Below are 14,031 nucleotides of genomic sequence, written 5' to 3' on the forward strand. Positions count from 1 at the left end.
ATTATCTTCATTTTACCCAGGAAGAAACAAGGTCAAGAAGATTAGCCTTTTCCTGTTAACACCGGAGTATACATGAGGTGCTTTATTTCATTTCTGCCATTTGACTTACACCATGGGGAGGGAAAGCTGCCTTGCAGATTCCGGAGCTCACAAGCCTGTTAATCCCTAATTTTTTTTTAACACTCTCCCTTACTTGATACTTGATCTGAGAAAGGATGAAGTAAACCTAAAAATATTCTAAGAGAGTGTGTGGTTTATACAGGGTAACTAACCAGCCACTGTTTACTATCCTAACAGGAATCTGTAGGCATATTTATTTTCTTTCTCTTTTTTCCTTTTTATGGGCAGCTTTTAAAAACCAAACCAAACCAAACCAAACCAAACCAAATCACTGATAATTCAACAGCAGGTTCTAAGTCACCACCAAGTCAGCAGCTAAACTCGGTTTAGACTTACAACGTGGCTTCTAGTGGCTGGATTGAAGAATGTATCTCTATCCTGAATGTAAAAGTCATTCACGCAGCTCTTCTCAAATAGGGCAATGAAAAACTCTTGCTCCGGCTTGATGATAATTTCACCCACTTGGAGGACTTTCATAAAACAGCTGAAACTATCACAGGCTGAGGACCGGGTTTTCAGATCATTGGGCTTCAGAGGCAATTTTATGTGCATTATCTCAGAGTATGTACAGAGCACCTCCCACAGGGTGTGTACTTTTGCAAATACAAGCTTGTTATCCAAAACCTATATTGGGAGAATGAGAACACAAACCAGGAAACTAACTATTTTCAGATTTTCAGTACACAGATTTTTCTTATGTTGCTGGTAGTTAAAGCACTTATGCAAACACACACACATATGACACTGGTAAAAGTGAAGATATAATAAAAATAGATTTGCAAACCATCATACATTTTTGCCTTAAAGTTAATTTTTTGTTTAAAATCCTTACAGTTCATTCATAAAATAACCAATGTTTTAGATGAAGAAAAGCAAACTTGTTAATTTTTAGTCCAAATTAGTAACTAAAATTAGAAACACCAAAATATTCTTTGCAGTGGTATTGTAATGACAATTTTTTAAATTTCTGAAACCTAGGACTACTTACATATCTGTTCAATATAGTGTTAAACAGCCATTAAAAGGGATTTAAAAGAATTATATTTATTGATATGGAATATATAATAAAAGGAAAAAGCAAAAAAAATGTGAAATAATAATTTTCCTCTTTGGAAGGGAAAAATATCTACATTTGAACAAAAAAAATGTTTACAAGGATTTTAAGATTCTTTATGTATAATTAAGGTACAGATGATTTTTAATTCCACTGTTCTTTCATTTTCAAATTTGGGGGGTAAATTTTTATAATAAAAAAATCCTTAAAAATTTTCTTGCATAAATACATTAATAGATATATTTATGACTACATTCTCTGGCTATTAAAAAAGATCTCCTAGCTTTGGATCCGAAACATATATTCCATAATGCAGATTCTGACTGACTCGCCTCCCAGCCCACAGCGAATGAACGGCTAGAGTGACCTGTTTCAAATATCATTCCAGGTAACATGCAGGCTCCAGCCAATGGCTGCAAAGGGACTGACACTGATCTGGTTGCTCCCAGCTGCAGACCATCACAGATGAGGTTCGATTCATAGGCTCATGTTTTCTCTGTCAAAAGAAATCAGAAAATGTTAGGCTTTTACTTTTACCAAGGGAACAAGAAGTTGTTTGATTTTTTTTATGCCAAAAAATAACAACAAACCAATTTGAACCTGATGAAAAGACATTTGCTTAAAACAGCACAGTAGCAATGAAGGTGCTCTGGCTGGCAGGGACTTGTTGGATTCCTGTGAGTGCTGGACTCCTCACATGGAATTCCCTTGGCACTCCAGAAGGCCTGTGGTTGTCCCCATGGGTTTGTGGCCATATGTGGCACACAAAACTCTCTGGCTTTGCCACAATTTCAAAGCCTTTTTTGGCTTATGAAAGGTTTTGCACGCAAGTGGAGTTTTCTTGAGTCCACTCACTGATGTCATTTACCAGAGTTATAGTCCAGGGCTGACATTCTAGACTTTTAAAATCTTGCAGACATTCAAATCGTTCAGGTTTGGATGTGTATTCACCTCTGCAGGCCTGGACCAAATTCGACAGAGCCACCCGGACAAGTTCAGCAAAATGCAAAGAAATTTTTTTCTCTGCAAGACTGAAATGTCTGTGAAGCTATAAAAACTTCTGCATCTACAAAAATAGGGAACCAACTCATCAATAACATATCTATCCATAATGCATGGCCATTTAAAAAAATACTGTATTTACTGCTATTAAATTCTACCTGGCTTTTGCCAAATTGTGTCCTAAATTGTAAGGAAAGCATATAAATGTAGAGAATTTTTGACCTTTTAAGAGAAAAAGGAACCCTCCTACTCGGTTGGTGGGAGTGTAAGTTGGTGCAGCCACTATGGGGGACAGTATAGAGGTTCCTTAAAAAACTAAAAATAGACTTCTGTGTGATCCAGCAATCCCATTCATGGGTATATGTCTGGAGAAAAGTATAATTCAAAAAGACACATGCACCCCAATGTTCACAGCAGCCCTATTTACAATAGCCAAGACACTGAAACAACCCAAATGTTCACTGACAGATGACTGGATAAAGAAGGTGTGGTATATTATATATATATGTATATATGTATACATATATATATACACACACATATATACACATGCACACACACACACAATGGAATACTGCTCAGCCATAAAAAATAAAATAAAGCCATTTGCAATAACATGGATAGACCTACAGTGTATTATGCTAAATGAAATAAGTCAGAGAAAGAAAAACAAATATTCTACGTATTAACTTATATGTATATCTAAAAAATAAAACAAATTAATGACTCTAATAAAACAGAAATAGACTCACAGGTACACAGAACAGACTGGTGGTTACCAACGGGGAGAAGGAGGAGAGGGGATGCAGGAAGGGGTTAGGGGATTGAGAGGTAAAAAGTACTACGTATAAAATGGATAGGTTACATGGCTGTATCATACAGCACAGAGAAATATAGCCATTATTTAATGGTGACTTTAAATGGAATATAATCTATAAAAATGTTGAGCCTCTGTGTTGTACACCTGAAACTAATATGATGTAAATCAACTACTCAATTACAAAATTTTTAACCAAAGTTTTCTTTTCATATTATTTGCAGTAAGTTAGAAGCCAGCACTGTCAATAGAAACATAGTGCAAGTCACAATTTTCAGTAATCCCATTTAGAAAATAAAAAACAAGTGAAATTAATTCATTATAATATTTATCCCAAGATATCCAATATACTATCATTTCAAAAGTGTGATTAACACTTTTAAAACTTATTAATAAATATTTTACATTATTTTTGTTGTACGAAGTCTTGAAAATCTATTATGTATTTTCCACTTATAGAACATCTCAATTCACAATAGCCACATGTGGCTGGTGGCTACCATACTAGACAGAGCAGATTACACCATTCCCACTTCTGATAAATTACCTGCTCTTAACTTATTTAAAAAACTTGCAGAAAAGGCTTTAGATATTCCCTATATCAAACAAAGCAACCTTGACGGGTGGGGAGTATCTTCATTATAAAGTGAAAAATAATGGTAAGAGAGCCATGGTTACATGTATGTTAATGTAACAATACCTTCTTAATTCATTCAGGACTTTACAATCTTTCTTCATATGCCAAGGATTCACTGTCACTTCACAGCTTTTCACTATTATCATCTTTGGAATTGAGAGGCTTCAGATGACCCTGCTTTGTGCATCTGTACATAAAAGAAAATAACAAAACAGAGAAAAATACTTTATTAAAGATAATTTAGGGGGGAGGGTATAGCTCAAGTGAAAGATCATATTCTGAGCATGCACAAGGGCCTAGGTTCAATCCCCAGTACTTCTTCTAAAACTAAAATAAATAAATAACTTAATTACCACCCTCCTGCAAAACATTAACTAATTATTTTAATTAAAATTTAAAAAAAGATAATTTAGTGCAGGCTTATCAGGCTACAAGGGCTACAATGGATGACCCTCCCGCCATTAATTTAGAAGAAATCTCACAGTATTTCCCAACATAAAGACTAAAATATAATTCAGAACACTTTCTGATGGTCAGCATGATTTTAACAAAAAAGTAGATAATTACCTCCCTGGTGTCAAAGCTCTGTCAGAGTTGGGCACAGAAAATTTAGTAAAAATGATTTTGCAACTACCTTTGAAAGAAATGCTGATAAATGATCTTTTCTGTTGGAAATTAGCCTGCTTTTACATTCTGCAGTAGGCATACGTGTTTACAAACCAGGCAGGAACTGGGTCATATTTTACACATACTTTAGAAACTGATTTGAAATTTGCTCTCTACCTGCAAGGCTATTTTTTAGGTAATAACATAAGCTGGCCACTGTACTAAATTTTGTTTCCCTGTTTGCTTAATCCTCACAACAACTCTGTAAGCTGCTATTATTACACCCATATAACAGATAAAGAGCTTGAGGCAGAAATTAATTTGGGGAACTTGGTAAATGGTGGAGCTGGGTAAGACTGCAGCCAGTCTCACACTCAAGTCCATTCTTCTCACTGATGTCTGATACTGCTACCTACATTCAGCAATGACCACTGATTTCATGTTTAAGTGTGTCATTTCTAAAAGTGCAAAGATATATTAGTACTGCTGTGTAAATTATTCTTTTGAGATGTGATTGCCGAAAAAACAAAAACAAATAAAATCAGGGTGCCACTGAGGGGAGGGCGAACTGCATATGGACGGACACAAGGGGACATTTTGAGGACACAGTTGCACAACTCTAGAAATAGCTAAAATGGCTGACTTGTACAATTACAATTTGTGAATTTTATCGCCTGTAAATTACACCTTAATACAGCTATTAAATTAAGAAACTGGGATACCAAATTAAGCCTAAAACACATATATATATCACACAAAGAACAACAGGCAAATATCGTTATTTACTGCACCATTTTCCTTCATACAGCTTCCTTTCCTCACCCGTTCCTGAAAGGATGATTCATTTTTAAAATAGTCTTTTAATTTAATCAGCAAATAATTTTTGACTGCCTACTATGTACGCAGGACTAGTCTAGGCACTTGGAATAGATCAATAAACAAAACAAAAGTCCTGTCCTCACGGAGCTTGGTTGGAGTCTAGCTGGGGCGGGGGGTGGATATGACAATTCACACAACAGAGCAGCAGAGGAGGTGGCATGTTAGGAAAGAGGAACCATGGAAAAATGAAAACAGGGAAAGGTAAAGAGAGTTGAGGGTACGGGATGAGGGTGATGTTGTATTAAATACCAGAGCAGGCCACACTGAGGACTGAGGTTAGAACTAGGACTAGGACGTGAGAAGTCCCAGGTGGACGGAATAACCATCACCAAGGCCAGCGTGCACCTCGCATGTTCCAGAATGGGGGCACGGCTGGAGCTGCGGAGAAGGGTCAGTGCAGATCCTGTGCGGCCTTGGAGGACTTTGTAAGGACTGTGGCTTTTACCCGGAGTGAAATGCGGAGGCACTGCAGAAGGACGACACAATCTAACTTAGGTTTTCAAGGCTCATTTGACTGCCGGGTGAGAATAGTCGAAACGGGTCAGAGATGAAAGGAGGGAAGCCACTGTGAAGGGCTGTGCAGGAGGAGAGGACAGTGGCTCAGGGCAGGGAAGCAGCAGTGGAGGCAGGAGCCATGGTGAGAAGTGGCTGGGTTCTGGATATGTTTTAAAGGCAGTGTTAAACCAGATCTATTGACAGAATTCATGTGGTATGTCACTGAAATTCAGAATAACTCCAAATTTTTTGACCCAAGCAGCTGGAAGGATTAAGTTTCCACTAACTGAATGGGGGAGGCTGCAGAAAGAACCAGTTTGGGGGGTAGGAGGACCAAGGGCTCAGTTTTTACACATGTTGGTTTTAAGATATCAGAGTTCCAAGTGAAGATGTCAAATCAGCAGAAGATTGTAAGAGTCCAGCGTTGGAGAGAAAAAGTCTAGCGGGAGACAGAAATGTGGGAATCATGGGTCACACAGGTGGTACAGGAAGACATGAAACCCAGGTACTCAAACATTAAGATAACCTGGCATTAACCATAGAAGTTGTCCTTGAGGGCCAGCCTACTAGGTGTGGATATCAGTCCTATTTCCCGACCACTCGAGTTTTAAAAAGGAACTTACAAATGAATTCGTGCAAGACACTGCCTCCAGTGGGTGGGATCAGAGCTGGAGTGGGAGAATGGGATGGTGCACGCTACTCCCTACGGCAGAATGTGTGTGTGTGTGTGTACCCATGTGTGTATGCGCAGAGGGATGAGTTACACCTGGCTTAAGAAAAAGAGCTAGTAAATCTAGAAGCCGAAAGATGAAAGAACATCCAGATCTGGTAGAGGGAACAGGGGAAACACTGTGTACTGTAAGACATATCCCCATAATGCCATTTCCCACCATCCTTTCATCAGGAACACAGTTGGAAAGGGGGGAATTATGTAGATACGTGTGATGTACACAAATTTCTGACTATGTAACATTGAATATCTACATATGTAGCAAGTTAATGATATTTGAATATCTACATATGTGGCAAGTTAATGGTATTTATATCTGCTTCAAGTTTAATAACAAGTTCACAACAGAGGGAAAATAAAATATTGAGGACTGGTAGAAATATCATAGAAGGCCATTCAAAACTCAGAATGGAAGCAAAAGCAGCTTCACCCCACAAAGTGTGTCATTAAGAGTCAAGAATGTTTATATTTGCTTAAAAAATTGAGAGTTACAACTTCCTGCTTTAAAGAATTCACTTTAAGACAGATACCATACTATAAGCAACGTCTATACTGGTGCTTTCTTAAAGCTATTTTTAGTTCCTGCTTGTTCTGATGTACTCCAGAAATTCTGCAAAGAAAACCTATTCAAAGGCTTAAAGGAATAAAAAAAACAGAAATAACACTGCATTCTTTTAAGTGTTCTCTATACCGAAAGTCACTTGCAAATGCGGCACCCTGCCACAGGTCTACATTTTTAACCATAAAGTCCTTTGCGCAATTTTTCAATCGCTATGTGACTTTGTGTCAGTCTCTCGCTCAGAAGCACAATGGAGTACCAGAAAATGACACGTCATGTCTAAAACTACAGATGTGGGAGATGAACGTACACCAGAACACAGCTAAGTGGGAGGGTGAGGTTCACCTTTTAAGTTACCGTAAGTGCAGTTGCACCTGCTGCCTACTTCCTCTGTGAAGTGAAGAACTAGTCTTTTCTAGAAAAGCTCTCATTCTGAGAACTGTCTTCTTTAAAATATTTGGAAATTCTCTTTTAAGGTTCTTTCACTTTTAAGTCTTTCCCCAACTCTACATCCCATAACAAGTGTTAAAATTATCCAATAGCCTTTTGTTACAGAACATACTCTACAAAAGCTGAGGTTTCCCAGGGTTAGGATCCCAGAACTCTGCTACCAGATAATCCTAAAGCCTTCCTTCCATAACTGACTCTTCTGCCAATTCCCAGGTGCGGGCAAATTCGGCTTCTCAGACCAGGTAACTTTCTAACTCTGCCTACGAACACTCTACTGCCAGTAAAGGAACTCTCAGACAGGAAGCAAATAAAGCCCCTAGTGAGGGTTGCCTCCTCCAAACAATCAAGATGCCATCACCAAGCAAATATTTAAGCCTACTGCAAAACTTCTGAAGACATCTTACAAACAATATAGTTTTTATAGATGCATACTATTTGCTCTGGAATAGTGATTTCCAATGGAGGGAACAAAGGACCACATGACCCAAGCAATTTTTTAAAACTGCACATAACCATCTCTATTCACGTGAGGATTAAGGCAAACCCATCTTACAGGCCTAGGTGTAACAGAATGACAGCACCTCTAGGAGTAGGGTGAAAAGCAGCGAGGTAGACTTTTAGTGAAAGGGGGTGATGTAATAGGCCCCATCGCCCACTTACCTCCCACCACAGGACAATCATCTCAGATCGAGAACAAACACTTTGGGAAACAGAGGTTGTTTATATTTTTATGGTTTTCTGGTGGAAATAATGCCCTGAGTCATGTGAAGTTGTGGCTGCAAAATTGAACAGGGGACCAGACATTTTCACATTCAGGACACAAACACTCAGCCCCAGGGTGGCCACCATATCTGCTCTCCCCTTTTCCTGTTCACCCCAAAAGCTGAAGGACTCTCCTGCTTGCAATAATACCCACCACTTCTCACAAATTCCTGCCAAGTTCACGGCAGCAGCTGGTGGTGTCAAAGTCACCATTTGCACTGCTCTGAATTCCCTCCATTAGTTTATATCCCTTCTATTTTCTCTGTTGTCTTCCTAGCTACACTTGCATTCAGGAGCTGGTTACTGCACTAACATTGCCTCTGTAATCAGTCCAGGATATAGGAAGTAGAGATTGTACTGTAACCAGTACCAGAATACTTGTCATGCCACTCTAGTTTCCCAAAAAAATACTCTGGCATCCCTCATCTCACCCAAAGAACCACCTCATTACTTAGAGGTTGTAAAAGTAGAGGGCTTTCTCTACTGGGAAACACTGACTTGTGGTAGAGTTGTGATTTCAGTTTTTGTAACTAGTTAGAGGCAAAAAGACATGTTCCACAAATTTTATTCAAGCGTTTGGAATTTAAACTTTTATTAGATACAGAGCCGGCAGACTAACCGTAATCTATGAACATATGGTCATATTATCAAATAATGTTCATGTCTGCCTTACAGACATGTAAGAACTTGAATTACACCTGCATCCTGTAGGCCTTTAGAATTGGATGTGAAGCAACCTGTGAGATAAAAAACCTCCTATCCAGTCACAGAACACCTTACAGACAACATCACATTAATGCCACTGAACACATTAGTAGAGTCCATGTATGGTCAAGTTACATCTCCAGTTTCTCAGAGCTGGAAAGGAGATGTCTAGAAAAGCTGGAAAAGCCCAATTACCAAAACAGCTGAAAAGTTAAAGCAGACTCCTGCACCTCCCAGAGTGGATGGCAGAGGGGTCATTGCCCACCACCCTGTCCTCCCCCAGGACATGGCGTGTGGGGAAGCAGGCAGGAGGGGGTGGCTGGGGCTCGGAGGTGGAGAGGTGATGAAAGCAAGAGTGGAACTGCTCTGGTCCTAGAACAACAGAGCTGTAAAAACTCGGCTTCACTTCAACCCGCTCCCTCTCCCACTTTCCCTCCCACCTACGTGACAAACAGAGCACAGTCAGGCACTTTCTGCCCATGACGGTGACTACTAGCAGGAAAGGGACCAGGGTAAAAGCATGTCCTATAAAATATCAGTCTGATTTTAAAGACTGTGTTATAAATAATGAACAACAGTGTCAGAGTGGGACACTTGTGAGGCGCTCAAATAGGGAGGAGGAGGCTGAGGATCCATTTCCAGGACTTCCATGTCTTTTATTACTCCTATTTCTGACCTTTCCTTTGCCACTTTTTGTAGCACTGCCATCACTGGCAGGTAAAGGGGCAGCAATGTGACTTGGCCGCTTGGCTGATGGGGCTACATTTCCCAGCACTGGAATGAAGAGGCATTGGAAGAGGATCAGCTGGAAGATGTGAACCGCGGTCCTGGCTTGTGCCCAACACTAACCAGGTGACCCTGGGCTAGTCTCTTAGTCTCTCTGGGCTTCCGGCTTTTTACTTATAAAAGAACGTTTTGTCATTGTGCAAATATATCCAATATGAAATGTAACATTAAAGTCAAACATAGTGACATCTCACCTGCTTGCCTCAGGGAACTGTACAAGCACTGAACACTATGTGAATGTAAACACAGAGTTAAGAAAACTGTTGAGGTAAAGCACTACACGGAACATGGAGTTAAAGTTTTATGGATTTTCTTAGCTTTCTTTTTTAATTGCAAGACTGAATTAATTGTTATTATCTATAATCCACACCACCACCCCTGTGAATAAATAAAGTAGGTAAGCACTGCCTGGATGTCTGCTATTGCCCGATGCTAAGCAGGGTGAGGGGTAAAAAGGAGGCTGAACAAGGGAGTCTTCTCCAGTTACGAGCTAAGTGAGGAGACACATTGGAAACCACCCTGGAATGGTACCAAGTCAGCACTCAAAGCCAAGATTACAGGCTACCGATCATGAACAGTGCAGGAATACAAAGAGGAGCTAGAAGTACTTGGAGTAAATAGGGAAGAATCAATGAAGGGGATGGGGCTCCAACTAGTTCTCAGGGCAATTCTAAGCTGTTTTAACTGAGGACTGGGTAGGAAAAGGCTGGTGACTCCTGGTTTTTAATAAGGCACAGGTTACCCTAGGAGGCTAAGTCACATAATGACTGGAACATATAAGGTAAGGCCAAAATGATGGAGGGTCGAGACTACCTGTCTGAGATCTGGTTGTGGTAAGTCTTTGACTTGACTCTAGATGTTGGAGGGTCAAAACTGTAGGTTGACTGAAAGGGGGGGAGAGAATATCCAAGAATTCAACAGAAGGAAAAATTCATGTATCAGGGATGAAAGCTCTTCATCAGAGTATCAGCAATCAGAATAGACACTTGAAACCAAACACATACAGTTCAAGAAGCCGACAAAATGTGGAGGGTGGTGAGAGAAAGATAAATCAAAGACCATTCCAAGCCTTTGGGTATTCAAGACCGGAAGAATGATTATCCCACTGAATAAGTGGAGACGCTGCAAGAAAAAAGATTATGAAATCAGCTTTAGACATGTTGAATCTGACATATGACCTAAGAGTAGGTGTTCTCTAAGAAGCTCAAAATTCAAAACTGAAGCACAGATCTAGAGTACAGGCTTAAGATGCAGATGGACAAGACATGATAAATCTCCTAAAAGAAAACATAGGCAAATCATTATCTGACATAAATCTTAGCAACATTCTCCTAGGGCAATCTACCCAGGCAATGGAAATAAGAGGAAAAAATAAACAAATGGGGTGTAATTAAACTCATAAGTTTCTTCACAGCAAAGGCAACCATAAGTAAAACAAAACAACAACCTACGAATGGGAGAAAATATTTGCAAATTATACGACTAACAAAGGCTCAATTTTCAGAATATATAAACAGTTCATACAACTTAATAACAAAAAACAAACAACTCAATCCAAAAATAGGCAGAAGACCTAAACAAGCATTTCTTCAATGAAGACACAAATGGCCAATAGGCACATGAAAAAATGCTCAATATCACTACTAAACAGAGAAATGCAAATCAAAACTGCAATGAGGTATCAGCTCACACCAGTCAGAATGGCCATCACTCAGAAGTTCATGAATGATAAATGCTAGAGAGGCTGTAGAGGGAAGGGAACCCTCTTACACTGCTGGTGGGAATCCAGTTTGGTGTAGTCATTATGGAAAGCACGGAAATCCCTCAAAAAACTAAAAGTAGACTTACCCTATGACCCAGCAATCCCACTTCTGGGTATATAACTGGAAGGAACTCCAATGTGAAAAGATACCTGCACCCCAGTATTCATAGCACCACTGTATACAATAGCCGAGACATGGAGGCAAGCTAAATGTAGCAACAGATGACTGGATAAAGAAGTTGTGGTATATTTATACACTGGAATACTACTCTACCATGAAAAGGACAAAATAAAACCATTTGCAGCAACATGGATGGAGCTAGAGATCGTCATTTTAAGTGAAATCAGCCAGAAACAGAAAAATACCAAATGACACCAATCATATGTGCAATCTAAAACAAGAGAGAAAAACACTGTGAACTCATCTACAAAACAGAAACAGACTTGCAGACTTAGTAAACAATCTTAAGGTTACCAGGGAAAGGGGATGGGAAGGGATAAATTTGGGAGTTTGAGATTTATATATAAAATCTATTTTTATATGCTGTGCTGTCATGGAATGGCGGCGGCTGCGATGGCAGTATTGGGGCTGCCTTGTGAGAGCGCGGGGGTTGCGACCGTTTCCCGCTGCTGCTGCAGCAATCCCAGCACACTGATCGCACCGCGCCCACCTCCCAGGAGCAGCCTGACCTGTAACCTGAGTCCCACGAACCTGGGGCTTTAGAGGCCTCCACCGAGGTCAGGCCGCGTGGAAGATGGGAGCAAATCCAGGAGCTTTCATGGGGCAGCCCCCATTCCATCCGAGGCCCCGTGACCGCACCGCACCCGCCTCCCGGGAGCAGTTCATGGTCTGAGGGGCAGTCTGAGATGCTCCGGAGCCGTCCGGCGCCCTCCCACCTCCCGGGGCTGTACCTGCTCTCCTAAACCCGGGTATAAGCGGCTGCAAAAACTCGGGGTTCAGGAACTACTAATAGCGGGGTTACCACTAACCACAGCGGCGGCTGGGACCCGCCTCAGGGTCCTAACGGGAAGCGCGGCCGGGACCTCACCTCCGCATCCCTCCCTGTGCGCCTCCCCAGCCCCACAGCCCAGGCGTCACCTGCCGGCTCCCCGAGCAGCGCGCCCCCACCAGCGCCCCCTTGACTGCCCGGCAGCGGCAGCCGAGCCGCGGTCAAGCGGCGGCCCTGACCCCAGGCCGTGTTCCTCTTCCAGGAGCTGGTCCAGGAGCAACCGTCTCCCTAAACCTTCCCCGCGTTCTGGGCGGGTTCCGGCGTCCGCGCGTCTGTCCGTCTGCGCGTGCGCGCCCCTCCTCCTCCCGTCTGCAGCGCAAACTGCCCGGGTGGGTCTCCTGCTTTACCGGCCCTGGCCACTGGGGCCGGGAGGAGCCAGGTGGGGACCCTCCTGCTCGTCCAGCCGGGTCTCCATTCCCAGAGCCTTCACCCCGCCACCGACTGGGTCCTGGGACTGAACTAGAACCACGACTGTCCTGGGCCAGGCCACACCCCGCCAGCCCCAATTCCCCTGCTCACCTTCCCCTCCCTGTTACTACCCTCCCACCCCTGGCCAGGCCCAGTCTCCCACCAGACCTTAAAGACAGGGCTCCTTCTCCTCACACCGAGGTCCCTGCCCTTACACTCCGTCCTGCTAGGTCCTAACCTATGGACCCTACACCCACAAGGTTACCCCTCATGCCTCAGCACAGGATCCCCAACATCCTGAAATTGTCCCCCTCACCTCTCAGCCAGGTGAGTTCCACTCTGAGCGGGCCCCACACCCCTCAACATGTACCCCCTCACCATGGGATCCCCTTCACTCTGAGTGCACCGCTACCCTGAGCTGACTCCCTCACCCCTCACCCTGTGGTTGGGGTGGGGAAATCCGGCCTCCAGTAATGATGACTACTGCCACCAGTGGGGGATCCAGCCTATTGTGCACCTTCATATTTAATGTCTGAGGCTACAGGGCGAGGCAGGCTGGGCTGAAGGCGGTTCCAATTCCTGCCCTGGCACCCTGATCCCCGCACCCTGTTCCTCAACTGACCCGATGGGTCAGGGTGATCCCAGGCTGCCAGCCACTGGCCTGTGGGCCTTGGGTGTTTATGGTCCTGATGGTGGTCTGGACCCCTAGGTTGGAGGCACTGGGCACACGGACCTTTGGGGTGGGGGAGTTCAGAGGGTGCACTTGAGCCCAGGGGTAGACAGCAGATGGTGGGCTGTGTGCATGGGGCTGTGTGCGTGGCCTGGCCTCAGCCCAGGTGGGTGCAGGGGTCTTGTTCATTCACACCAGGCCAGAGGGAAGAGAGACGGCAGATTTTAAAGCGTCAAAGTTAGGAAGCCAAGGCTGGAGAGCAAAGTAGGAAGGTGCACTGGCCAGGCCACCATGGAGCCCACCGCAACGCCGGTCCCTTGCATCAGGGGAGACTGGCAGTTGACTGGCCAATGAGACATCCCCTGCTGCGGTATAGTTTACAGGCAATTGAAGGGATTTTGACAGGTAATTTTAATCCAATAATTGTCACTTTCTCTGCGGGAGATCAGGTCCAACGTCATGGGGAATCTGTCAGGGATCCTGCCTGAACTCCAGCCTGGGACAGTGGAGGACCCACCCAGGAATCATCCTCTTAGCTCTCACCAAAAGGGGCTGTAATAGAAAAGAACAAATCTGACT

The 14,031-nt window shown here is 42.9% G+C and overlaps 1 long non-coding RNA gene across 1 annotated transcript; it reads right to left on the minus strand.

The window, feature by feature from the left end:
• Positions 1-1,300: 1,300 nt before the first annotated feature.
• Positions 1,301-12,629, minus strand: LOC135319369 (uncharacterized). The gene is made up of 3 exons (XR_010377888.1): positions 12,464-12,629; positions 3,694-3,817; positions 1,301-1,670 (listed from the first exon to the last, which is right to left on the minus strand). It is a non-coding gene; the product is annotated as an uncharacterized LOC135319369 (long non-coding RNA).
• Positions 12,630-14,031: the final 1,402 nt, after the last annotated feature.

This window comes from Camelus dromedarius, chromosome 26, assembly GCF_036321535.1.
Source record: "Camelus dromedarius isolate mCamDro1 chromosome 26, mCamDro1.pat, whole genome shotgun sequence".
In the NCBI taxonomy this organism is placed as follows: Eukaryota; Metazoa; Chordata; class Mammalia; order Artiodactyla; family Camelidae; genus Camelus; species Camelus dromedarius.